The sequence below is a fragment of the Canis aureus genome, chromosome 18 (assembly GCF_053574225.1).
Source record: "Canis aureus isolate CA01 chromosome 18, VMU_Caureus_v.1.0, whole genome shotgun sequence".
NCBI classification, from domain to species: domain Eukaryota; kingdom Metazoa; phylum Chordata; class Mammalia; order Carnivora; family Canidae; genus Canis; species Canis aureus.
In genome coordinates this window covers 34,940,299-34,965,971 of record NC_135628.1, presented here as the reverse complement: position 1 = coordinate 34,965,971, position 25,673 = coordinate 34,940,299, and the positions used below count along the sequence as shown (strand labels likewise).

The 25,673-nt window shown below is 38.8% G+C and overlaps 1 protein-coding gene and 1 long non-coding RNA gene across 7 annotated transcripts in view; one reads left to right on the top strand and one right to left on the bottom strand.

Annotated features, from left to right (window-relative positions):
- Nucleotides 1-13,586, top strand: part of PHF14 (PHD finger protein 14) — a 232,999-nt gene extending 219,413 nt beyond the window's left edge. Inside the window, exons 19-21 of the transcript XR_013356837.1 lie at nt 5,217-5,359; nt 12,023-12,203; nt 13,230-13,586. The gene's annotated coding sequence lies outside the window, so the exon portion shown is untranslated. The remainder of the gene's footprint in view (nt 1-5,216; nt 5,360-12,022; nt 12,204-13,229) is intronic.
- The window catches only part of LOC144288841 (uncharacterized), a 62,604-nt gene extending 38,823 nt beyond the window's left edge, over nt 1-23,781 (bottom strand). For all 6 annotated transcript variants that reach the window (XR_013356845.1, XR_013356842.1, XR_013356846.1 and 3 more), the window contains exons 1-2: nt 23,640-23,781; nt 5,882-6,026 (exon numbers count right to left, since the gene is read on the bottom strand). This is a non-coding gene — a long non-coding RNA (uncharacterized LOC144288841). The remainder of the gene's footprint in view (nt 1-5,881; nt 6,027-23,639) is intronic.
- Nucleotides 23,782-25,673: the final 1,892 nt, after the last annotated feature.

Sequence of the window (25,673 nt, the reverse complement as noted above, 5' to 3'; positions counted from 1 at the left end):
ACATATTATAGTAGCTCAGGCTGCCATAACAAAATACCCCAGCCTGGGCAGATTAAACATCAGAAATTTATCCTTTCATAATTTGGGAGGCTAGAAGTTCCAGGTTTTCATTTCTGTTGAAGGCTCTTCCTGGCTTGCAGAAGGTGGCCTCACTGCCTCCTCACATGGGCTCTTGGTGCATCAGGAGCAAGAAAACAGGCAAGCTCTCTGGTTTCTTATAAGGACACTAATCCTGTCATCAGGATTCTAGCCTTATGACCTCACTAACCTTAATTATTTCCTTACTCCAATTACAGCCATCCTGGGGAGGTAGGGCTTCAGGATATAAATATGGGCGGTTGGGAGGGACACATCCAGTCCATAACCCATTGTTTAAGGAAGTCCCAGTGCCTCTGTTAATAACTACTCTAGTTAAAAAGCACAGGAGCAAACTCCCAATGAAATGTCTGTGACAGAGTGGATTATATAAAAACTACTATGCCACCTCCTCCAAAACACGAGAATTCTGCTTTATGTTTTGTACACTGAGTTATGATGGAACAAAATATTAGAAATGTTAATAACTGGAACATGATCTAAAACTGATTTCTAAAGAAGACAAACCATTGCACAATTGTATGTACCTGTTTTATCTCTGTACATCCCCATTCCTTAGCTTGTTTCCTAGCCCATGGAAGGTGTAACACTGCCACTGTAGGTCAGCCTGTGACTGACAATACAGACTACGTAAAGGACAAAATTCCTTTGTACCTCATGGTGCCTGTATAACCTCCACCCACTCGACTGAATTGTTCTTTCTTCATGTTAGTGTTTGGGCTCTATTTCTTCATATCTTTAGAAAACTTAAAACAACTTTACTCAGTACTTTTCTCTATCATACTTAACAACCAGCAGTTTTTTAAAAATTGTGTTCAGAATTCTAGTCTTTCCTCAGGTCTGTGAAGTAAACAGCAGACGTTGGAAGAGGTGTTAGGCTGTTCTCAAATGGAAACTGCTGAGCACTAAGATCTTAAATTCATTCAATAGAACTTTACTGGAACTTTCTACCTGCTGTGCACTGTCTATTACCAGGAATTTAATAACAAACTCCCTCTGCTGTCACTGTCTTGAAATTCTCAATACTTTTTAAATATGGGGCCCCACAGTTTTACTGTGCCCTGGGCCAAAGTACATACCAGGTACTACTAAACATATTGCTTTTACTCTTTAAATTAATTGTATTGGAGTATAGTTTACATACAATATCATACACACATTCTAAATGTACATATTGCATGAATCAGTAGGGTTTTTTTTCCTTTTTATTGCTGAGTACTTTTTCATCATATGAATATACCACAATCTATATCCATTTGAACAGATATTACATAAAAGGAGATATTCAAATGGACAAGAAGTATCTGAAAATATGTTCAACATCATTTAGTTATCAGGAACATGCACATTAAAATCACAATTACCACTGTATACACACTAAAATATCTGTAATTATGTTGTCCAATACAGCAACCACTAGCCACATGTGGCTTGCATGAAAGAAGAATAAAGTGTCTCATTAATTTTATTCTGATTACATGCTGAAATGAAAATAAATTCAAATAGATCTGGCTAAAGAAAGTATACTATTAAAATAAATCTCCACTGTTTCCACTGTTTTAATGTAGTTGTCCATGTATTTTCCATTGTATTTCTATGGACGGTCCTGGGCTATAATTTAAAGTTTGATGATGAAATGCTGGTGCAGTTATGAAGCAAATAGAACTTATATAGAGGACTCAACTAACCTATGTTCAGACTCATGCCCCACAGAACTTCTGAATATTAAACGTGTTGTAAGTTGCTAGTTTTGTGGCAATTGTTATGCAGTAATAGAAAACAAATAAGATACTGCATAAGCAGTTGGGGATAGGCTGCTACTGTTGGCAAGTCTGGCATTCAACAGTGGTAACCAGATCTCCTTTTGGGAGTAAAGAGTAACGTGATGGAGTCCATACACAGCTCAATCCCTTTAGGATGGGCATTTTATTCATGAACCTATTGAGAATGTGATGCAGCCATGGAAAGAGGCTGGAAGACAGCTAAAGAAATTGTCATCTTGTCCACCTGATTCTTAGTACAAGTGTAAAATGGTACACTTTGAAAAGGGTTCAATTTTTGTATGAAGTCAAACATACACTTAATACGTGACCCCATACCTCCCCTATAGATTTTTACATAAGAGAAATGAAAATATATGCTTACACAAGTATTTGTTTACATGAATTACATATAGTTACATACATGAATTACATTTGTTCCAAGGACATTTTAAACAACCTTATAATATTCATAATTAGCTAAAAGCTGGAGACATTTTTTTTTCTTTTTAAGTAAAAGTTGCATTTTATAATGGTTATTCTCTTCAGAAACTATTTTTCACCCTAAGCTGTAGGGTATTGGAAAATTGGACATATTGTGCAGATTTGTAACAACAACAATATAAAGGACGAGAGTAATCACTACCTACAAAAAGATCCTGAATTTAAAAAGAAATTAAACAGCATAAAAATTTTCAAAAAATTCAGCTTTTGAAAAACAGTGTAATGCCTTATTTGAAAGCATTTCATGTAGTTAAAACTTTTTAATGACACCTTGTTCCGTTTTAATGATTTGTTTTGAATGACCTTTGCAGTTGAAAGTACATTTATATACAACCTAAATTTTTAAGTCATAACTATATCTTCTGGATAAATTCTGTCCCTTGCCATATGATTAGGGAGCTTAAGTGAGGGAGGGAAGTAAGATGTGCACCCAGTTGCTCAACTTGAAGCGTATATGAACTACTTTTAGTTTCTATGAACTTTAAGTGTCTATGAACTTCAAGTTTTACTTCCCCACATCCCTAACAGTATATGCTCTTTCCAGGGTGTGACATTCTGATCATCCAGATGAAATGAGGTGAGTCTAGGTAGTTTTGCTTCTCTAACATTTTTTGGAAAATGACAATTACATTCTTATTGCTCACTTTGTTTTGTATATTCTTTCTGTAAATCACTAATGACTTTCCTTTAAGCTTAAACCATTAGAGACATCTGACATATCTGTACTCTCTTATATCTGTTAAAATCTGTCTTGTTTTTTTCCCAGATAGAACAATTGCTATTTAAGTTAAATGTATACAAAAACAAAACAGTTTCTTATAAATGCATCTCTCACATGACTATCTAAGATTTATTACAAAGTCCACTGAGAAAGAAGAAATAAGTTCAGTTCATTGCACTGACATTTATTTCCCAATGCCTCGGGTCCCTGAGGCCTGCACGCATTTCGATCAGTTGGTTGGTAACACGGCGTGGGACCAGAGCAACTTACTCCTCCAGATAGTAGGCTAAGTAAGATTCACTCTGAATAGTGAAGGTTGATTAGAAACCTACTCCATTTCACATCACCTCAAGAAAACAATTTTTACCTAGCCACGATTGAACAAATTTCATCCCCATCCCAGACTATCCTGAACAAACATAGCAGGTAATAAATGTTTTCCCGTGGTGAATTCAATGTGGAGTCCGTGGTTTTGTTATCTAGAGAGGAAGTTAAGTGCTAACAGCAGCAGCATGAAAACACATGGAACTATGGCATAATTCTGATTTGTTTTAGGAAAACTATTAATTTCCTTGTTACAAAGCCAAGTTAAGTACAACCCTTTAAAACTGTTGAACCATGAAAGCCATTTTCCTTAAGGGTTTTAAATTTGGGAACAGACTCATGAAATTTATAGCTTTAATGAGATATTCTTTGCCTGCAGTCAAAATGAAAGCTAGATCATTGGTTTCCCAGCATGACACCTATGTGTTCTTGTGTGCACTTGATATCATTAGGCTCATAATAACACAGCCAATATCACATTAATGTTTGAAAGGTTCGCTTTTGTCTCTTAGCTTATGTCTTTCATTTACACCTACAGCATGCTAAATATCTCTCTAGACAATAAGATATACTTTACCTTTATTGATACTGTCATTGCAGTAAAAAAAAAAAATCACTGTTTTCAAATCCATGTTTCAAGACACAAACAATAGATAAGGTTTCTACAAAACAATAATTGAATCATGTTGTATGTATAAGTTTGAAGATGATAATATCCCTTCTTGATACATAAGGAGGAGAAAATGTGGCTCTCCCTCATGCATGCCAGTTCCAACTATCATTTATAACATTGAGTCTAATTCCAAAGGTGATGCAAGCTCATTATTGCTTTTAAAGACAGATGAACTCTTTCAGCATATTCAGATTTCAGGACAGTGAGAAAGGCAGCTTATTAAATAGCATCAGAAAGAGGTAATAATCGTTGAAGGAATCTGTCATTCTATGCTCCATGGTGGAAAGAACATGGTGAAAGAGCTCTGAAGATTAATCAAGTCTATGGTTTGCAAAATATTTTTCTTATATAACACAATGTAATTCTGTGATTAAGGAACCTAATTCTGTAAGCTGTGCCCTCAAATTCATGCAAATATTTGAAGGTATCCTATCTGTAAATTTATGATGCCTCTACTATTTATTACCATCAACAATATCAGACATAAATACAAAAGTATAGAGAAGGTTACAATGAATCCCTATCTACTCATAACTGAGAGTCAACAATGCTTGAAATTTTGCCATGCTTGCTTTATATATTTTTCCTTTCTTTTTCACCTAATTATTTTAAAGCAGATCGCAGACTACAATGCCTTTTAACACATATTCTCCTTTCAACAATTTGCTTCTGATTGGATGTGTTTAACTTGTACATATTTTTCTCTGACAGATGAACATTTTGCTTTATTTTTTTAATACTGTGGGACTGTAGGGTAATATGTTCACGGAAGATCGGACCACAGTATATAGTCCGCCTTGTGCACTTCAGGCCACGCTTCTAGGGAGATTCAACAGAAGACACTTGGTCTGAATTTTTTTTTTTAATGGTGATGATATAAGAAGCAGAAATCACACAGACGGGATCCCTGGGTGGCGCAGTGGTTTAGCGCCTGCCTTTGGCCCAGGGCGCGATCCTGGAGACCCAGGATCGAATCCCACGTCAGTCTCCCGGTGCATGGAGCCTGCTTCTCCCTCTGCCTATGTCTCTGCCTCTCTCTCTCTGTGTGTGACTATCATAAATAAATAAAAAAAATTAAAAAAAAAAAAAAAGGAAATCACACAGACTCTTAATTCACATTTGCATTTTTGCACCTTAGGCAGAAAACTTGAACCAATCAGAGCTGCAAATCATAAAGGAGAGCACGTTTCAACCTCCAGAGCACTGTTGAACCAGGACGTCCTGATTATACTAACAAGGGACAAAACTGTGCATTCAGGAACGCCTCCAAACATGTATCTGGTTAGTAAAAATCAGATTAACAAATGGAACATCTGTTCAGGGTTATGATTATCTCTCCTTTTCTACACTATCTTTTTGGCAAGTATTGATTTGGGACTTAAAATTTTACATTTGGTTATGTGTAATTCTGGAAGTCATGAGCAGTCTTATGTAAAAAGTTTTAAGAGGCTGTTTGCTTTCAGTGCCCTTAGACACAGCCAATATATGGGTTCCTTCTTCCCTTGTCCCAGAGCCCAGGTCTGTCTTCCTTGGTGAACCATTTCTGCTCAAGACCTTTCCTTAAACCTGTATCTTTCCTAGATCCTCTAAAATCAAGTTCTCCCACTTGCCCTCAAATCCAGGATCACTTTCCCATGGAGTTCTACATTCTCCATTTGGTTATAACACACCAGAACAGCTGGTGAACATGATGAATAAATTCTTCATGAGTGTATTAGTCAGGCTAGGCTACGCTATACTGTGGAAACAAACAGTCCAGAAATCTCAGTCAGTGCCTTAAACCAACAAAAGTCTACTTCTCACCTGTATCACTGTCTGTGGCACTTCTTGCCAGTTCTTCAAGAACTGCCTCATGGATTTATATGTTCACACTGCAGCTTCAACATTTGAGTGTTCACCACTTGAAAGAGAGAGAAAGAAAAAGAGAAAGAGAGGGAAGAAAGAGAATCTGGTGAGAGAGATAAAAAACAGAAAATTGTCATGAGTAAGGCTTCCAACAGAGGTTCATGAAAGGGGCTATACAGATCACAGATGGAGAGCAGCTAAAGAAGCACAGAGGTGGAAAAATACTTCATACAAATAATACCTGAGTATTATATAATAATGATTCTATTAATAATTATAATTCATATTTATATGAATTATATTCATATTTATAATTTATATATAATTATATTATATATTTATATTTATATATGAATATGAATTATATTTATAATCACAATAAAATTATATTTTATATAATTTACATAATAAATTTATATGCTATATATTATATAGTTTATATAATAAATTATAATTATATATTATATATATTATATATATAATTATATATAATTATAATATAATTATAATTCTATAACAGAAGTATGTTATATATAAATATCATTATTATTATTATTATTATTATTATTATATACCACATTGATACCTGGCTTTGAAGGCATGGGATTTTATCAGAAGTGGTAGTGGGAATAATGTTTTAGAGAGATGAAACAAGAATATGCAAAGATAATGAGTTTTCAAAGGTTAAAGATGATTCAGCATGTCTGGATCCAAGAGAAAGCAGGGCAGGAAGTGACAGGAGCTGCACCTAGGAAGAAAGGATGATGTATTCTTATGAAAGGTTTTGGGAGTTTCCTAAGGCACTTGGACTTAGTTCTGCAGAATTGGACATTTATTAAAATCAAACAGGGGTGATGGCTGTATAACACTGTGAATATAATTAATGCCACTGAATTATACAATTGAAAATAGCAAATTTTAGGGGCTCCTGGCTGCCCTGTTGATAGAGCATGTGACTCTTGATCTCAGGGTTGCAAGTTTAAGCCCTGTGTTGGGTGTAGAGATTACTTAAAAACAAAATCTTTTTTTTTTTTTTTAAAGATTTTATTTATTCATGAGAGACAGAGAGAGAGGCAGAGAGAAGCAGGCTCTCTCAAGAGAGCCTGATGCAGGACTCGATCCCAGTACCCCGGGATCACAACCTGAGCCAAAGGCAGACACTCAACCACTGAGCCACCCAGGTGCCCCCAAAAAACAAAATCCTTAAAAAAATATGTACAAAAATAAGATGGCAGATTTTATTATAGATATAATACACATTTGAAAATATCAATAATGGGTTATACTAAAAATGATTTAACTGTACACTTTAAATCAATAAATTTTATGTTATATACATTATATCACAATAATTTTATTTGAAAATGATTTAGGCCTTAAAAAATAAAATCATATGAAGAGCTTTAAAAAAACCCTGACACTTGAGCCCCATCCAATGATCAATTAGGGCTGAATCTCTGGGGGTGGGCTGAACATTCAGCATCTTGAAGCACTCCAGGTGACTCTGATGTATGGTCATGGTGCAGAATCATTGCTGTAGACAATAAGGAACCAGTGAAGAATTTTAATCAGGGGAGTAACATGATCGGATCTGCATTTTAGGAACATAGATCCTTGACTTTTCTGCTCAGATCCTTTGGTAGCCAAACGAATGTGTATAGAGACTATAACGGCCTAAATCTGGAAACAACTCCAATGTCCCTTAGCTGGCAAATGTCAAAATAAATTCTGGTATATTCATACAACAGAATACTATTCAGCAATAAAAGTTCCCACTACCTTGATCATACTAACTGTATTTCTGCTGCCTCAAGCTCTATTTTCCAAGGCAATATCTGCCCTTATTTCCTGTAGGCTTGTCTGCTGCCCATACAGGCTTCCCTATTAACAATTCTCCAATTGTCTCTCAAGACAGAAACCTCATTCATTTTTCCTCCATTTTTAAAAGTTATGATTTGCATATAGTAAAATTCACACTTTTAATGTACAGTTCTTTGTGTTTTGACATAACTACAGTCATTCTACCATCACAATTAAGGTAGAAAACAGTTTTTTCACATCCCTGAGTTACCTTATGCTCCTTTATAGCCAACGGTCAATGTCTTCTCCCGACCCCCAACCTCTGGCAACTGCTCATCTATTTTCTGTCCATAGAGTTTTGCCTTTTTCAGAATGTCATAAAAATGGAATGCTGTAGTATATAGTTTTAGGTGGGGCTTCTTTCACTTAAAATAGTTCATTTGTGTTGTTTCATGTATCAGGAGTTAATTCCTTTTTACTGTTGAAAAGTGTTGATTGTACAGATATACCACAGTTTATATTACCCACTCACCAGTTGAGAGAAATCTGAGTGGTTTCCAGGTTTTGGTGATTATGAATACAGTTTCTATAAATATTTGTGTCTTTGTGGAAACATAATTTTTACTTCTCTTGGGTACCTAGAAGTGACGTGCTGGGTCATGTGGTAGGCATATATTTCACTTTGTACTATGCTACCAAGGTGTCTGCCAGAGTGACTGCAACATTTTACATCGCCACAAGCAATATATGATGGTTATAGGTGCTCCACATCTCCACATTCTCACCAGGACTTGGCATTTTATGTTTTGTTTTGCTTTCATTTTTTAGCCAAACAGGCATCTCACTGTGGTTTTACTTTGCACTTCCCTAATGACTAACAACTTTGAACGCTTTTTCATGTGCTATTTGTCACTTGTATATATTCTCTACGGAAGTGCTTGTTCATATCCTTTGCCTGTTTTTCTACTGGGTTGTTTACAAAGTTGTTTTTTAAATGTCCCTCATTGCTTTTCTCTAACTTTGACCCAGGCAGTTTTTCTTCTATTAAAATAATAAAATTTTCTTTTTCTATCATTAAATCTCCTTCTAGCTCCTGCTTTCAGGATCAATAAATAGTCTCCTCTTGTTATATTCAGCCACCTATCTCCCCTTATCTGAGGCCATTCTTTCTCTCACAAGGTTGAGGTCTTGAAAGTTACCTCTTAGTCTAATGAAGCTTTTGTCTCTGTTCTACTATGTCCTGCTCTGGACAATCCACACTTCCTTATAGATGTGTGTACTTCTAAACCTACTTTTAGCCAAAGCTATTTTGAATTGTCTCTTTTTCCTCTTTGTTCACCCAAATAGCCTTTTCTCTCTTTTTTTTTTCCCCCTTTCATGTTGAAGGTTTTCCTCAAATGTCTGGAAATCCTTGACAGCCCACTCATTCTAAAGAATGGGCACTGCGTATGCTATGTACGTGGGAAAAGGTTGTAGGTTGGTGAGATTCACTTCAGGAGGCATTGATAAATTAATAAAAGAATCGGGGATCCCTGGGTGGCTCAGCAGTTTGGCGCCTGCCTTCAACCGTGATCCTGGAGACCCGGGATCAAGTCCCACATCAGGCTCCCTGCATGGAGCCTGCTTCTCCCTCTGCCTGTGTCTCTGCCTCTCTTTCTCTCTGTGTCTCTCATGAATAAATAAAATCTTTTTAAAAAAATCTGTCAAAAGCCAGTACATCTCTGATTGTGTGTGTGTGTGTGTGTGTCTGTCTGACCATTTCCTCCAGGAAAAATGCTACAACCTCCTTCTTGAAACTATGTGTCTTAGGACAGTATGCCAAGGGTGAGAGAGCCAGGGCTCGAGTGGGGCTAGAAAGTCTCATGGCATCACCTGTACAGTCACTCAACCTCTCTGTGACCTCTCCCCTCTGTCCTTAGAAGGACTTCCTGTCTTTCTGTTTGGAGACCCTCTGGTCTTTTGGTAAGGAATGGATGTCCCCCCTTTAGCTGAAGGGACACATCTGACAATATAGAGTGGAAAAATGCACCTAGATATTTGTTCCTCATTCATGTTTTTCAGCTTCACTCTTCACTCCAGCCTCCCACCAAGTCTGGTAGTTCAATTTCTTGGGTATTATGGAGTTTGGAAACACATACCAGTCTGACTCTCATCCCCCTTTTCTGGGCCCTGGAGCTCACCTTCTCTGCTGAGCTAAGAGAGTGACCACTCATCATATTCCTTCCATCATTCCAAAATTTGATTTTATTGTTCTCCTTGTCCCTGTGATTTCAAATCCTTTTACTTTATTTCAGTTTTACTGGGTCTTCCAGAGGCAGCAGAGAGAAACATGAGTTCAATCTACTATTTTTTAAACAAAAATCTGCCCCAATTTTTAAATATAATTTTCACATGATTGTTAGGAAGTTTCTTAGTCAAATATAGCTTGTTTGTAAGTAATAACAATCCACTCAAGCCTACTTATGTAAAGAGAGGTTTCATGTATGAGCACAGGAATGTCTCACAGAATCCAAATACCTAAAAACCTTAGACTGGAATGGGGAACTAAAAGATCTTCCAGAATCAGGGTAGTTCATTGGCACTATAACTTTCTGGAGTTGCCCCTTTATTTTTACCTAAAATGGTCCTCTTCTCTTTTCTCTTTCCACCTTCCTTTCTTCCCCCATCCACCTCTCCCTTCTTCCCTGTAAAAACTCCTTTTGGTTACTCATCAGCATAGGGTCTAAATGAGCTACAACATTGGCTCCTGATCTTCCAACTCTAGGAATTTCCATCAACTAACTCTAAAGTCTCAAACGAGGTAATCTGATTGGCCTAGGTCTTGAGTCACGTTTTCCCATATCTTATCAGCTAAGGGCAGGGAGTGATAGGCTACAAACTCAGTGACAGCTAGGGCCATTGGAAGGAGACATTTCTCCTGGACCCAAAGCACTAAGACTTATCTACTACATGCTGATTAAATAAGTAGTGGATATGACAGTGTTCTAGTACAACATAGATATTAAGCTTTTCCTCAAATAGTTCCAAATTTATGGAATATCTTCATCATTTGTAATTTCATTAAAATCTTTCACTCCTAAATAAGCTTAAAAGATACAAAAAAGAAAATGAAAGCTAGTAAGGTTAGCCAAGTGGCTCAGAGAAGCTACAAATGGTGATGGAATCTCAAAGCATGAAGACTATGACTGCTATACAGAGACATTGAATGAGAAGGTAACAGAGGTGCAAGATTCTAGTTCAGAATCTACAACTCAATGACCAACACTCAGAGCAAGACTTGAAACTTCTTAATGTAGTTAGAACAATGTTAGAGTGAATAATTTAGAACCAAAGTACTAATGGATTAAAAATAGAAATAAAGTTGTCCATATGAAAAGAAACAGTTTTATTGAAAAGTAGATCTAAATCTCAGGGTAAGAAAATAAAATAAAAAAGAAGAGGTAAAAACCTATATAGAATTTAACTTCATTTTAGAGTTATTATGGCTTTGGCATATTATTTTTCCAAAGAATCACATTTCCAAGGATACTACATGATGATATTGCAATGACAGAAATGATTAGTTTGGAATATTAAATATAAAAATATAAAACTAGGGAAATAACTGTTGATTTAAAAACACTATTAGAACCAATTAATTTTTAAAAGGAAAAAAAATCAAGAGGAATGTCATTCCCAAAACTTTGAGAACAAAAAACTTAGACACAGATTGTTCTTTAAATATTCTAAGCACACACAAGGAAGATATATTTCTCTGGCTTGGAAAGGTTTGCATTTTCTGCAGTTCACTGAACAGACAAAATGTCAAAGGGAAATCTCAGCTCTTCTTATCCATAGTTTATATTATAAAACATAAAAGAAGCTGTGAGCTTCTCTTAAAAAACAAAACAAAAGAAAACACCAGCACTTACAAAGCCCTCTTATTCTGTACTCATTCAACACCTGTGTAGTGTCTTTTTCCTCCTGGTTTAGTGCATCATGATCCATGAAGCACACTTACACTTTGACAAGCTGGGCAGGAGGTACAAGCTCAATGCAAAGGAACTGGCTTGATAGGGTCAGAAGAGAGGTATGTGGTAGAGAGTGATCCATTCCTTCAAGAAACTACAAGAAGCGGCCCTTGCTCTTTGGTTGATTATGGGCCTCAGTGGAGGAGGCCAGAGAGAACACATGATTTCACCACTTCTAGATCCAACTACCTTAAAGAAGTTCTTTAATTGAAGGGCTCAAATAAATATCTCAAAACCATCCTATAAAGCCTAAATTCCTTTTCATTTTGTGTTGATTCTTCTATCCTAGGCTTGAGCTGGATGAGTAGAACATTTCTCTACTCAAGATTCTCCTGACTTCTTCCAGGGAAAAGAGTGAACTCCCACTGAAGAGCTGGAGTGGGGAGCAAATGGTGTGTTACATGATTCCAGCTCAGTTTCTCTATTTGCAAGGCTGAGATAATTTTTTTCCCCTACAAAATTGTCTCAAGGTAATCCTATCTCATCATCAAGAGAAGTCATTTCTGCCTACTAATTGGCTAGGTTAGTCGATGTTACAGAGCCACATCTACAAGCCAGATATGCTCCTCTGCTTATGCTGCTTTTCAATATCAAAGTCCCTTCATAGTTTAACTTTTATTAATTTATTTTAAAACAATTACCACTCTTTAGGAACATGTCTATTATATAAAGAGAGAAACACCCAAGTTACTCTACAAACACATAATCCAAAAAATGCTCATTGAAGCTCAGCTTTGCTAGACTAGATGTGTTAGGATGGAAAGTAAAATGATTCCCAAACTTCTGGGTAATTGTGGAAGATAAACTTTAAGGTTGCCCCTGTCAAAGAAAACAGTCAGACATTTGTCAAAGGCTGCAAGATAGATTTTATTAAGGCTATGGCAGTAGGGGACAGAGACCCCAGTATAAACTAATTCAACTCCACTGAAATAAAAAGGATGCCTTTTAATGCTGGGTGGGCCAGAGGGAAAGCACTGAAGGACACTAGGGGGAGGTTGGCCAATGTGATGAGGGGGCTATGGCGGCTAACTGCTTACTGAAGTCAGGCTCATTTCTTCCCAGGGAAAAGGGAAACAAACATCTCTCTCTTAATGGTTACATTTCAGAGAGATGGCTCTCCAGGTCCTTGAGAAAGACATTTCTGGGTTGCAGAAGATACATCTCAAAGAGGTAGAGAAAGGATTTACAATTGCAAGCTTTCTAAAGTAAATGCTCTACAAAAAGGGAGATCAGGGACCTATAATCAGATTTTAGCTAAAAGAACAATATTTTCTTTTGGCAGCACTGAGCTTTTTCAGACAACTCTTTTAAGAGGACAGGTTTGTCATCCTAGGACATAGCCTTGAGCTGATAGAAGCTACGTTAGAGTTTGTTCAAATGTCTTAGTATGCATAGTGGATAAAGTCATTTGTACTGAGAGTTTGTCAGTTCTTACCTCCATAATTCCTACCTCCTGATATTCATATCTTTGTGTAATCTCCTCTCTTGGAATACAGGTGAAACCTATAAATTGCTTCTAATCTATTGATTCAACAAAGATGACAAAATGAACATGTCTACATTTATGTAATAACATTACATAAGATGGCAAAAACATCTTGTGAAGAGACTATCTGCTCACTTATCGGTCATGATGAAAGGAGACCCAAATGGAAGAAACTAAGGATGGCCTCCAGCCAACAGTCAGTGAGAAAAAAGGCCCCCAGTCCCACAACCACAAGGAAATGAAATCTGTCAACCACTTCAATGGAACGAACCCTTTCCCAGTCAAACATTCAGATGAGATCGATTCCAGACAACACTTGGATTGTGCCCCTACAGAAAATGAATCAAAGTGTGCTCACATTCCTGGCACAGAAATTGTGAAATAATAAATAGATATATTTCTAAGCTAAATTTATGGTGATTTGTCATAGAGCAATAGATAGCTAATATAGTCCATGCTTCCAAAAGCATGTTTAGTTTAACTTTATTCTCATATTGGGCTCCTTAGGCAGTGGGGGAGGTTTCACATCTAAATCAGTTTGGGGAATGTTGCATTCTATACTCTCTGCCCCCTTAGAGAATCACTGTATTCTTTTTTTTTTAAATTAATTATTTTTTTTATTCATGATACACACATAGAGAGAGAGAGAGAGGCAGAGACACAGGCAGAGGGAGAAGCAGGCTCCATGCAGGGAGCCCGACATGGGACTCGATCCCGGGACTCCAGGATCGTGCCCTGGGTCAAAGGCAGGCGCTAAACTGCTGAGCCACCCAGGGATCCCTGAATCACTGTATTCTGAAAAATGCAACAACAAAGAGATATCACTAAATCAGAGTTACCTGGATTTTTTTTCCATTATGGAGCTCAGCCTCATTTTGATTTTTTTTAAACTTCTAGTAATATCTTATAAAACTAATTTTCAAATTATCACACCACAAGGTAATGGTTGCAAAGAACAGTAACTTTCAAGCTAGGAAGCTCATCCCTTCAAGGGTACGATTAAGACCTGCAACAGGTACATGCCTATGGTAATTTTAAGGAAATCAATTTCCAGATTCCCACTTCCTTATATTGTGTTCCCCAAACTAACCGGCTGGACAATATTCATGGGGAGAAGCCTTCAATATTCCTTTTCCACTTTACAAAAGAAAGGTGTCCTTCCCATTCAAGCCCAGTAAAGCTCTAGATGACAGAGGGACAATTTGAAACACTGGTGTCTATGTTCAGAAAGTGAAAGACCATTAAACTAGGTATTAAATCCTTTCAGAACCCCAATTTTTCCTTTCTTTACTTTCACACTGCAGAAGTGCTTATGGGGTGAAGGAAATTGTTGTGGCCATCTTTGGAAATATAAAATGCCAGAAATGATCAAGTAATTCCTTAATGATGGTTTCCTCAAAGATTATTCGGGCAAAATAAAGGATGTCCTAAGGTTGGGCTAAGACATCCCATGGGGAAAGAGTAAAACTCAAAGCTCTGAGCTGCTTGCTGCAGCCTGCCTCAGCATGGCAGCAGGGCATGGGAAAAGAAAGAGGCTCTAAAAGCTCTAGAGTTCACACATACAGAGTTAATTCCCACAGCAAGTCAGGAGAGTGTTGAAGATGAGGGAGTCCTCTTCCATACCAAACATGCTCAAAAGACCTTTTCACAATTACTCAAAAGTAAGGGGAATTTTTACCCATATTTTAAAGATGCAGGAAACTGCACTTCAATGAGTTGCAAAACAAGGGCTTGAACTCAGATTTGGGGCTTCAGGTCCAGTGTGTTATTGTTGTTGTTGTTTTAAGAGAAAGGAAAAGAGTTTTGTTCGAGCTCAAGTTAGGGCAGCTGCCCCAGAAACACACTATAAGGAAGAAAGTGTTCCCTCGTCCAGTATGTTTTTAATACATCATCAAATGGGCTTTCCCCACTTATGACAGTGGGAAGGCAGCTAACCAACTCTTTTGTTTTGCCCCTTTAGGGCAATACTTTGATTCCTTTCAGGGAGACTTCACTTCTATAAAGGGATCTGAGGAGCCCTGAGCTCCCAGGGTGATTTAGTTGTACTTAAATCCCTGAATTGTAAGCCTGTTCAAGTTGAATTCTTAACCTTCTAGGCATAATGGCAAGCCATTTCCTAGCTCATGAGCTGTTTATAGAAAGATGGATGAGAGTCTGATGATCAGCAAGTACTTTTCTAATAAATAATGATATGGCTAAGAAATATTTTAGAGATTGAAAATACAATCTCATTTAAATGACGTGAATTACTATAGGAACTGAGACACACCAAATGACCTTACTATGACTTTGTCCATTCCTGAAGTATATAAAATAGTTACATAGGATATGGACTAGATAAGTAAAATACCCAAATGTCTCCTTGTCTGTGAATGAAATACACCCAGAAAGCACAATGACAAAGTAAATTATGATTTTTCCAAGAATTTATCTTAGAAGACTGAATATAAAGACATTTGCAATGTGCCTGTATAAACATTTTTCTTTGTATCCATCCTATTCCCTAAGGAAGTAGAGATAGCTTATGAAATGTTATTAAAAAGGTAAAATAAAATAATCTTAAATAACTAAAATCAGTAGCAGGTAAAATATAAATAAAGAACCAAGGTCAAGAATGGCAAAGGTAGAATGCAGATAGGTAGATCCTACTGAGTTATTAAAGTTGAGTCACAAATTTGGCTCTGAGCTTCCTGGAGGCTAAGCAGCTAGATATTAATGGATAGACCAACAGATTTTGATATGTTATCAGTAGGAAAAATGTAATTTCCATTAGCCTTCTAATTCTTTAATAGTTCACACTAAATATTCTTTGCAGATAAAGTGTATACATGGAAACCTTTGTGCAAAATAAAGATTTTGCTAATTACAAAGAAACACAAAAAAGGTGTTTACAAAAGTGTTTCTCATTATGAAAATTGATGGACTCGAAAAACATGGTATGATAAAGAAGAGAGTTTCAAAGTGTTCCCAGGTTAATCAAGAAAAGTAACCAAAGGCCTGCTGCTTTGAAGGTTTAATCCAAGGTGCTTATCCAACCTCTTTGTTGAACAAATCTTGCAAAAAAGGCCTTCTCAGAAAATTTACAGCGTTTTCTGTGGGAGCTTGAAATGTCAGCAGAAGAGGCTTTCTGATGAAATTATGCTGGCATTACCATCCTAACAGTTGAGGTGGGGGTGAAGTGCAAGATAGTAAAATCATTTCATTGCCTAATTTTTATGCTATACTACATAACAGCTTTTCTGGCAATGCTGATAGGTGTAACAACAAGAAAAAACAAAACAAGTAAATAAACCAAAGAAAGAAAGTAAAGCTTAACAAGGGCCAGAAGCACAGATCCTCAGTTCTGAGCAATTACCGGTGTTTCAGGATACATTTCAAAAAAGAAGGTAAAATTACAAGTCTCATGCAGATAAAGACACACACACACATTAAAGATTTTATTTAACTTGCTGTTAACAAAAACACCAGGCAGATGTTAAAACTGGCTTAAAGGAGAATCCAAAGAACAGACACATTTACCAGTCAGGAATACTGAATTGAATTAGTAAACGGACCTGTAAGTGTCTTTGCCACAAAGGAGAGAGCAGTCCCTCCACCAAACAGAATCCATTTGCGCGTCCACAGACATGTATGATTCACCTTGCCATCAATTGTAAAATTGCCTAAAGGCAATTAGAGGCTATCACTGGACAACCCTAGGAAGATGTCTTTAAACAGTGCATAGTCTGCCTTTGGAGACACCTAGTCATCTTATTTGCTCAGTCTGAATTTCCTTACACAGGGAAGGAACATGACCTCCATCTTGGACAACCTGCTGGTACTAGCAGCACCCACCTTTGAGGCATTTCAAATCATCCGATGCTCCTTATCTCTTGGGATTCAATAAACAGAGCAGGGGCCCTCATCCTACCTAAAGTCAACAAGATAGAGGGTTCTTAGCAGAGTCCTACTGTTCTGTGGACAGTCCAATTTGCCCTAATAACAGATCTTCCAATGGTTGCCTTTAACCTAAGACTAAGGCATTTGATGAATGGATGAGATTAGTGAATGTCCATATCTCATCAACAGCAATAAAGCTGTCTTGCAAGAACTCATTACCTCAATGCCATGATTTCAAAATAATGCTTTAGCAATAACTTTATGTACTCAACAGAGAAATAAAATTCTTCAGAATTCCCTTTTTTTAGGTCTTTCTACGGGTGGCAGAGACACTACCTGTTCACCAAATTCATCTCCTCCTCCGGGCACACAGCTAGACTGTGTTCCCAGCTTCCTTTGTAGTTAGGTGTAGCCATATGGCTGCATTGTGGCCAAAGCAATATGGGTAGAAATGACTGCTCCACTTGTAGGCCTGTGCCTCCTCTGCACCCCTAGCTCTGCTGGCTGTATACAGAGACATCAGAGATACATTGGATGAAGGAGACCTATTATTTTAAAAGAAGCGTAGGTCCTAAATGACCATCTGCTTCTGGACTTTGTGTGAGTAAGAAATAAACATACAATGTATTAAGTGTTTGAGTTCAGCTGCAGTTAGCATTACCTTAACTAACAAATACACATTCCAAATTTCATTTGAATTTAAAATTTTAAAAATAGGTAATATATTCCTATTAAGTCCAAACAATATAAAAATGAAGATGAATATAAAAGATGCTCTCTTGTGTCATTTCTCCATACAATGCTCCATGCCCCATCCTCTCTGCCTTGAGTGACCTACTTTAATAGTTTCTTGGATATCTTGCCAGTGTTTTTTTATACATACAACACAAAAGTATATACCAATGATATATGTAAATATATTCTTTTCTTTCCTTCCAAGCCCAGAGGTAGCCTACTATCTAAACTGGTTTACATCTCGTTCCTGTCACATAACAAAATATCCTGATGACCTTTCTATTCTATTATACAAGAGCCTACTCATTCTTTTTTTATAGTTGCATAGTATTTCATTGGGTCGGCTATTATAGATTAATGACGGGCATCTAGTGATGGGCACCCGTCAACTCATCTTTGTGAAGGTAGGTAATACGATTGGAATAAAAAGACATGTAACTGAAAGAACTTTTCTTTTATTCACCAAAGACAACAATATAACTCACATAGGGAGTGTCAGATAACTGAAGTTGAATGGGATTGCTCTCATCACACCAGGTGAAGAGAAAGGCATGGCAGCCTCATCCAGCTGTCTGCCTCGTATTATCTGTGTCGACAGAGTATTAGACTGTGTATGTCCCCCCAGGGCCTCCCTCGCTTACTCCTTATAAAACACCATTTGTAACACCATTGTTAATCTTCACGTCCAAACCAATTTTTTTTAGCTTGTAGCACTCATTGTTGAAAGAACAAAAAAAGATACCAACTGTTTTTCCAACTAAAAAATCTGTAGCTCATGGCCTCCATTCTCACTTCTCTCTCTGCTTCTTGCCCTTTTTCTCTTGAATGTCTAAAACCAGACTCTCCATGCCCACTTTCCTACTTCTCCCAGACTCAAAGTCAAGGAGCCACTGTTGAGTGTCCTATACCAGAAAGGCAGGAGCCAAGTTTTACTGATTTTTTGTTCACAATGTCCCTCATACTAGGCAATGTAGAAGAGATATGGTTTGAATGCAGATCTGTGTGATTCCAAATGCTAAACTCTAAATACTCTCCTATCCTGTATAAATTAATTAATGAGGATGGTTCAGTATATAGATACTGTTCCCATACCAATGTTGCCCTCATCCTCACTAACAACAAAGCACACTGAAAATACATCAATCCCAGAAAAGGTTAGAAACTGGGCACTCTAGAGAAATTGTACATTTTCCGATGTGTAAAGATTCTTAGAGATTAATTTGTCCAACTGGTGCTTTTCACAGATGAAGAAATAGCATCAAAGATGATGTGTCTTGCTCAAGAGCACACACAGAATGAGCATCAGAGATTTGGTCTCCTGATGTCTATTGCTTTTTTCTTTATATTTCATGCCCCCCTTTCAAAACTTTGTATTATTATCCATGCTTTTAACTATTCTCAACTTAGCAAGTGAATTAATGGGCTGTTTTTGACCTGCCAGAGCAATCCCTGGTTTAAACAAGGCTGAAAGAAATCAGAAAAAAAGTGCTGACCCTTTATATCTGTGAGTACCAAAAGTTCTTGTGCTATTTTGAAAGTAATGTCGAGTTTCTCAGGTAGGAGTGGGAGTAAGTGAAGAGCAGCTGCCTCGGCTGGGATCTGGGCATGCTATTCCTTTTTACACCTTTCCCTGAGCATCTGGAATGCTGCTGATCCCAGATCTTCTGTGTCAGAATTACAAGGTATGTGAGTGCTTCCCCAAGGGAGAAAAGGAGACAAAAACATACCCATTCTCTTATGTTACTTGATGCTCAGCCAGATTTTTCCACTTCAGTATAAATTTAGTATCTTACCCACAGGGTTGACCTTTGCAGACTTAATTTATGACTTGTCTGAAAGCTTACTCAATCCATATCATTTCAAATCATGCCTTAAGAAAAGCAGTGCCAGACTAAAAGTTGTTTGGCTGTTTCATCCTTAGGAAAGGGGAACAGTCCACGTCTTGTCTTGTGCTTTTGAGGTTCATATTCAGTTTCCTCTATTAGCCTGGGGACCACTGTATTTAGGGCCTAACTGGTTCATGATAAACAGAGGTGGGAACAGTGATTTTCTGTCCAAGGAAATACCCTCTCTCCAGTCCTCAAACTTTGGAACAATATTCTCACCTACCTCTGACCACACGATCCAGAACTGGACCAATAATTCTATCTCATTCTTTTGGCATTCCTCACAAATGAACATATAATCCAGATCTGAACAACAGGGGGCATCCTTTAAGATTTCCTCTTGGCTGGAATTAGCAAAATACTTCCTTCCTTCCTTCCTTCCTTCCTTCCTTCCTTCCTTCCTTCCTTCCTTCCTTCCTTCCTTCCTGCTGGTGAGCTATAAAAATACGCTCTCAGGGCTCCCAGTGTCTTTCCAGGTGTAGTAAATCTCAGGATAATGATGAGAGCAGAACATGGACTTTCAGGCTCCACGTTCTGAAGGCTCTGAAGTAGCCCTGGTACTTGAAGTTCCTCTTTTGTGAGCCAAACTGATCATTTTCCAGGAAACTTTTTGCTTAGCTTATGTTGGATTTCTGTAAAATAAAGAGTCCTGACTAAATACTAAACTCCCAGGAGTTTGTTTTATAAACTAGGTTGTCAATTTAAAAATTTATGCTAAGAAATATAACTGCCAAATGGATTGGAATAATACTATAGGTTAGCTCTTCCCTGGAGGACAGCTTATGTGGGAAACCAAATGATGATGAAAAGGTTGCTTCAAAAGAACAATATCAGGATAAAAGGAGTAGGACAATCTCAAGGGGCCCTTTCCACATCCCATGGCACTTTGGGGACATAATGCCTGTTAAGTGGAGCAGAACAATTTAGCTAGCTAAACAGGGCCCCAGTCCTTTGCATAATGCTTAGAGGCACACTGACAAATTCTTCTTTTCAACTTTACACTTTAAGATTTCTTATCACTTGCCAAGTGATTTTGATCACTTCGTCAGATATCATGGAGTTTTATACCTCAATGACTTTGCTCAGTCCTTGCTTCCTAACTCCCACCCCAAGCAAAACCTGTACTGCCACCTCTTTTCTCTCTTCTGATTGTAGGAATCCTCCTAATCTCCCAGGATTTGATAGAACACATGAGTTCCTTCGAGACATTCCCATTTTTGCCTAAATCAGTTTAATCCCGCCTTCTCCTGCATTTTCCTTTAGAAGCAAACTGCACTCATTTTGTGGGGCTACAAGCTATGTATGTTCAGTGTCTTCCTCTAGGTTATGGGTTCTCTGAGGACAGGGATTCAATCTTACCCATTCTTTCTGATCCTCACTTTTTAACATAATCCATTGCAAACAGTAGATGCATAAAACATGTTAAATGTTACATATCTTAGCATGAATTCCTGCAGATTGCTTGATTGGTTTTAGTTACAGGATGTTACATTGTGTAGGACATTCTGAGTAACACTTGGCAGAAAATAAACCTAAATTAGAAGACTTTGGGGTGAGGACCTCAGAAGTAGCCTTGACCAACCAAATGAAAGGAAAGGCAAGAAGACCACTGAGGCTTAAAGACAACTGCTCCTAGGGTCATGAGCATCCCTGGGACTTTCTGTCTTGTGTCTCCACATACAGTTGCAGAGTAACTTCTTCCTCACTCTGAGGAATGTGGGTGCTGACAATCTTAGATTCACTTCCTGTCAATGTCAGCTACCTAACAAGGACCTGAAATTGCCCAGCTTGAGATGAAACATCCTTAAGAAGTATATGGGATTATGTGGTAGATTGGGGCATTAGCCCCTCCTCTTTACTTCTCCTTGAATCTTTATTTTTGTCTTTGTGAAGTTCTCCTCACAAAAGACAGACTATATTTCTCACTTTTCGTGAGATGTTTGGATGAGGTGAAGACGGCAGTGTGCGGATTCTGAGCCCAGGCCTTAGGAGGTCTCTTTAATTTCCATCTGTGCCCTTGCTTTTTAGCTGCTCCATGGAAAGGACATTCCCAGGCCAGTCTCTGAAGTCCCCAGAGACACATGGCACATAGCCACCTAGCCAATCCAGATTATTTGTGCTGTTCCCTGCTGACTCCACTGCATGAGTGATCTCAGCCAAGATCAGAGCCACTCAGCTGAGCCCTGCCTCAGCCAGCCAACACCTAAGTGTTCCCCAGATCTAGAAGAATACGTAATTACTGCTTTAAGCCACTGAATTATTAACCTAGATTTTTTTTTAATGGTGTGTCAATAGCTAATTGATACAAACCAAATCTCAATTTTACAACTTTCCAGATATGTGACCCTGGCCAAGATGCCTAACCATCCAGATTTCATTCTCTACCTCTGCAAAATGGAGATAGTACCTGTACCCATATCACAGAATTGTTGTGAGAATAAGATAAGTTAAAATGTAAAGTGTCTGGCATAAGGAAAAATTATAAATTTTTTAAAAATTATATTACAGTTTCACATGCCCAGCCACAAACTGTAGTGAGAGAGGTGGGAAGGCTCTTAGAGATTGGCTTGTAAAAAAGGGGTTGAGGGTCTGTAAGAAGAAAGTAGTTCCCATTTAATGAGATGGTTAGATATGATAGAAGAAGCATTGCCCAGAAGACATGGCTACTGATTCCATGTTATGATGAGAGGCACGTAGGGCAGAAAATACAAGAAGAATGTGCCCAGGACCTTGTTGTTCTTTCCCGAATTGGTTTCATTGCTAAACTCTGAATCACAGGAGATGGTTACAGATACCTAGCACAGAGCAGGCCGCTTGAGGGTATGCTGTCTCTTCTATTTACTAGGCATTCAATCTTTGGGATTATTACATTAGCTTTACTTAAATTCTCTGCATACTGGAGAGTGAAAACACCACTTGAGTGAAAACATCTCCCAGCATGGTTCCAGAAATTAAGTGAGATCGTGTATGTGAAACAAGTGCTCTGGCACATGACATAGAGCGGGCACTCTGTAAGTGGGGCCTCTTGGTTGTCGCTATTATTCCTGGCTTCTTCTGCGATGTGCTGTTTCTCATTAGCTTCCATTACAAGAGGAGAGCCCCCCTGACTTGGCCTCTTCCCTTTCTGGAATTCTCTCCACTGGCTGCAGCCTAAAGCACATCCTATTAAGATCATGTGTGTGAAGTCTGAACATGAGCAAGGTGCATCCATCCTGGTGCGGTTAATGCTGAACACGTACACGTCCCTAGTTTTTCAAAGGTGACAGGCTTAGAAAAAAAAACAAACTTGTGATATCTGATCTGGAAACCCTTTTTACTGCAAAATCTGAATTGCAAAGTTGTTATTAAAAACCGCAATTGATCAGCAGCAGTAAATGTGTGATATGAACCGCCTCTCCGCCTCTTCTTGTCCCCTTGGCTGACACTCCCAACTGACCCCAGGGACCGGTGAGCAGCCCGCTGAGCTGGGCTGTATAGTAGCCGGTGCCCAGGAACGCACGTTGGTCGCCAACAGACCTGGGCAGGGAATCACTCCTTGTTCCCCTTATTTCAGGAAATAAAGAACAACCCCAATTAATTTCCCAGCCCAAGAAAGACAGAAGAACAACCAGCAGTTTTCCTCGGGCAACACGAAGAAGGGGAGAAGCCGATGAGACCCAGCCGAGCTCGCACGGTCACAATCATGGGCTGACGCAGGGCATCGGCTCCCCCTTAGCCCCGGGTGGCAGCACCGGGGCACAGCTGCCACCGTGCCGGAGGAAGATGCGGCGGGCTTCAGCAAAGCTGGCCTTCCCATATGAAGAGCACCTGCCCTTTGTCACACCACAGGCTGCTGCTGGGATGCGTGAGGAAGCGAAGAGGAGTGGAGCCGGCGAATGCAAGGATTTGCCCCTAGGAGGCCAAGGACAAAGAAGACCTACCAGGTTTCTGCGTGGCGCTAAGTCAGCTGCCAGTCATGATTACAGATGTAGTCCTGGGATACATGAACAATTTTCATCCTGGCATGTGTATGTGTGAAATGTGGTGCGTTAGGGTGAGTAAAGGGGGGAGGAGAGGTTGTAAGCGGAGCACGGTGGGCTAGAATGTTCTAACACGTTGCTGAACGTCAGGAGAGTGGGATCGCGTGCACTTGTCCTGGTGCTTGGCTGTTAGCTCATCGGCGGAGGCGGGAAGAAGTCGGCAGGTTCGAGCCCCTCAGGGGGTCCACGGAAATGCCACCGTCCTTGCTACCTTTAGGGGGAAATGGTGAACGCCACGCTGGGTAGGGCTGCAGTGAACAAAGGGGACCGAGGGCCTGGCGCCCGGCGTGTGTGCCTGTGGCTTTGCATGGAACGCATGATCAATGGCTGTTTTCAAAAGATCTTGATTTTAGGTAAATTTACTTTCCCATCGTGAGGGCCATGCTACCAGAAAGACAAATTAATTTAACGTGAGTGACTTGCTGCTCCCTTATGAATTACTTTCCAATTGTTTTTAATAGCATCTCTTTATCTCCAGCCCAAGGAACCACAGTTGACCTTTAACAGCCTCTCTTATAAATGAACCCAACTGCAGTTCAGCTTTTCCACTTCCAGATCTTTATCTCCTGGCACCTTGAAGCCGGGCTCATCTGAATGCAGGTCCAGCTGTCTCTCTAATGGTATCTCTCCATTAATTAAACACTCGGTGCTTAACAGCTTGCACGCCAGCAGCTGTAAAGGATGACAAGGCAGTTCTCCTTTAATCTACAAATATTTGTTTTCTTTTCAGGGGATTGGTTGGGGAAAGATTAAGTATATAGGAGGATAACCGGCTCCCGGAGAATGTGCTTGTTGTGGAAGTCTCCTGCCGAGGCACATCGGGTGCCGTTAGTAAGCACGAAGGCTGGCTCCTAATCCCTGCAATCATAAATTATAAAGTACTGTTTAAAACAAGCCTCTTCCTCCATCTGGGCTGAGGAATGGGCCTGTGTTTCCTGAGTATTGTAATGCGTGCATGCGAATGAGTTTACTGAGAGGAGTGAACATAACTCACCTAGAGTCGGACTCTCATATTTATGGGATCCTGTCTGCCTGGGAGCCGGGTCACAGCTTGTGTATTCTTATCCTGCCACAGCGCATGATGGGACCCTCCTCAGTCCATTTACATTTCTCTTTGTTTCTCAGACTCATTCATCACTGAACGGTATAGAAAGTGCCCTAGAATAACAACATGACAGGTTGAAAGTTGGACATAGCATGAGCTTTTCAAAAATGTTCTTTTAAATACAGAAACAGTATGTGTGTGGTGGCATATTAAAAAAAAGTACTTACAAGCAAAACTAAAGGAATAAAAGGATTATATTGCAAACACCTAGAGACTGAAGAGTTAATGCCTGGGTATGTATCTTTCTGGATCATTTAAAAATTTTTTTAAATTTATTTATTCACGAGAGAGGCAGAGACACAAGCAGAGGGAGAAGCAGGCACCCTGTGAAGGGCCCGATGTGGGACTCGGTCCCAGGACCCCGGGATCACACCCCGAGCTGAAGGCAAATGCTCAACCACTCAGCCACCCAGCCATCCCCATTTTTAGATTTTTACATATCCTTGGGGATATATAAAATTTTGTTTTGAAATCTGCTCTATAGTTAAAGTCTATTTTTCCACTTCAGTATATTTTTATCTCATGTACCCAACCGTATTCACATTTTAAAAATTGTCTCAAAAATGTCCTTTAAATCAAGCTTGTCCAAACTGGCATCCAATCCAGAAACACACATTGCCTTTAATTGTTATGTGTCTTAGGTTTCTTTCAATCTAGACCGGTTTATCTTCTCATGCACTAATGTTCGAGAGAGTGTGGGTTGTCCAGGCCAAGTTCCCATGGGCTTGGTTTAGGTTCCTTAAAAGCAGAGCCTGAGATAAACTTTTGTGCAAGTCATTTCTAGAAGGGGACTTCATGAAGAAGTGAGGGAGCAGAAAGACAAAAAGGAA